Source organism: Ranitomeya variabilis, chromosome 4 (assembly GCF_051348905.1).
Source record: "Ranitomeya variabilis isolate aRanVar5 chromosome 4, aRanVar5.hap1, whole genome shotgun sequence".
NCBI classification, from domain to species: domain Eukaryota; kingdom Metazoa; phylum Chordata; class Amphibia; order Anura; family Dendrobatidae; genus Ranitomeya; species Ranitomeya variabilis.
In genome coordinates, this window is record NC_135235.1 from 533,706,088 (window position 1) to 533,708,601 (window position 2,514).

The 2,514-nt window shown below is 42.7% G+C and overlaps 1 pseudogene across 1 annotated transcript; it reads right to left on the reverse strand.

Moving 5' to 3' along the window:
• Positions 1-880: 880 nt before the first annotated feature.
• On the reverse strand, positions 881-2,088 carry LOC143765579 (ADP-ribosylation factor 1 pseudogene; annotated as a pseudogene). The gene has a single exon (XR_013213420.1). The product of XR_013213420.1 is annotated as an ADP-ribosylation factor 1 pseudogene (transcript).
• Between the last annotated feature and the right edge of the window lie 426 nt (positions 2,089-2,514).

Consider the following 2,514-nt stretch of genomic DNA (forward strand, 5'->3'; position numbering starts at 1 on the left):
GTGAATAAGTAATAACTTTTTACCGGATAACCCCTTTAAATGTCGTCACTCGGCAGAGATGTTGATGACTTTGCGATGCCTACACTCTCAGACCCTGCTAGCCTTATTTTGGTCAGACCAGTGATTGCAACATAAAAAAAGTCCAGTGAATGTAAGAAAACTGGACTGATTAAATACTACTATTCTGAAAATGACTTTATGAAGGGAATGGCAGGGAATTTCCCTTGCTCACAATTCCCTGCAGCCACCACTAGGGGGACCTCATTGCATAGAATTTTCAACACTTCACATTGAGCTAAGTAGCTATAAAAATCCATAGCAGTGAGCTCCACTAGTGGTGGCTACAGGCAGAGAGGATTATTAACTGTGTGGAGGAAAGATGAAATATTGAACATGCAAAAGGGAAGATATTACTTATTTGCTTGAATATTATTTGCAAGGACATTGTCTATGTAAAGGGTGGGGAACCTCAGGCCAGCAACGACCCTCGATGACCTTTTATCTGACTCCAGGGCAGCTTCCTGGTAGCTGTATGTGTATTTTGACAGCCAGCAGCCCTTTAATTTCGTCTTGCTCGGTGAGCACGGCCACGCAGTGTTCACTACGGAATGATGAGGCACGTGCAGTGAAAGATTACATCCCGACCCCAGTGCCAGCATCAGGATGCATGTTGAGGCCGGAGTTAGATCGCGATTTGTGCGGCCCCCGAAGGATGGTATAAATATCCAACTGGCCCTTGGCAGAAATAAGGTCCCTCACCCGTGGTTTACGTGATATTGATCTCTCGTGATCATTTGAATGCTTTCCCACACAACACACAATCATCACATTGAACCAAATGATCCCACTATGTGTGCATACTATAAGAATTAAATCTTAATGCAGCATGAAATGATTTATTTATCTTACAATTAACATTTATTAACAAACATAAATTCTAAGCATCATAAATACACAACATCCGAAACATAAATGTGTACAATATAATGACATTCTTATACTTAGTATAAACAATATATAGGACTTACTAAGACTTTCTGATAAGGGTGAGGTACTGCAATTAGGAAGTGATTATCTGGCAACACAAAGATATAGGAAACCTTCCAATATTCAGAATTTCATGTCAACAGGAGATTGCAAATCTAGCTTTGTTATGGGGCACCCCGAGCTAAGGGCCAGACAGCATGCTTTCATCAGTATGTAGTAGAGATGCAATGTAAGAACTGTTCTTGATACCTGGCTTGGAAGTGGGCAAATAAACTTGTGTTGCTCACAGAACATTTTTCCAAATGCACATGGTGCCAGTTCTTGTCATTAGAGTTTTTTTTTAATCAAAACTGTTTGTTCTTTTGAAACTGTTTTACCAAATTGGTGAGGACCTCCAGCCCCTCCACAAGTCCATCCCCATTGGCAGCACAGCAACCTTGGACGTGCCACTGGTGTCCTTTCATCTTCATCAGTCCCAATTTCTCTGCTAGCTCCATGGGCTTTTGGGCACCAGGTAGATCTTGCTTATTGGCCATCACCACGAAGGGGACGCCTCTCATTTCATCACTTTCCAGGATGGCGATGAGCTCTTCCCTGGCCTCCCCAAACCTCTCGGGATCGGCACTGTCCACCACAAAAACCAGACCGTCTGTGTTCATAAAGTAGTGTTTCCACAGGGCTCTGATCCTGTCCTGACCTCCCACGTCCCACACGGTGAAGGTGACGTTACGGATGGGTTCCACAGTTTCGACATTGAATCCAATGGTGGGGATTGTACAGACCGTCTCATTCAGCTTCAGTTTATATAGTAGAGTTGTCTTTCCGGCAGCATCAAGACCCAGTAGCAGGATCCGGGCTTTGGTTCCAGAGAAGTTCAGAAGAGTTTGGTAGAGGTTGCTCAGAAGACCACCCATATCTGCTGCAAATGTTCCTCTCTGTAAGGATCTCTTGGGTCTTGAGTAGGTAGCTGTGCATGCTTCCTGAAACATCTCCTGCTATATATACACTTCTGGCCAATCCCATGTTACCTAGCAATTATTAGTGCTCTTGAGGAATTTCCTGCTTGCTCTGTCACTCTGTGCCGTGTTGGAGCTTTTCACTACAACCAGCAGTTACACTGTCAGCAGTGAGAGAATTCCGGGAAGTGACATCACTGAATGGCTCGTAAGGTCCCAGCAGATAATACTGTACTAGCACAATACTAATACGGCTGCTCCTCATATAATACATAACCTGGTGTTCTAATAGTAAAAATCCCATGCTATGAATGTTTAGAATACAAATAGCTTAACCCCTTGAGGGTATGTACACACGGAAAATTCTGTGCGAATTACTGATGGAGTGTTGTGACAAAAAAAAGAGGTTTAAATGGGTGTTCCATTAATGACAACTAGGTTAATAAGTGTCTGATTACTTGTGGTCTGATCCCTTTATGACAGATATAATTTTTGTTTCTTCACTTTTTAATAGATACGTTTTGCAGTCGCCGTGGGTAAGATTATATATCCATGAAATTTTGGAGGAAAG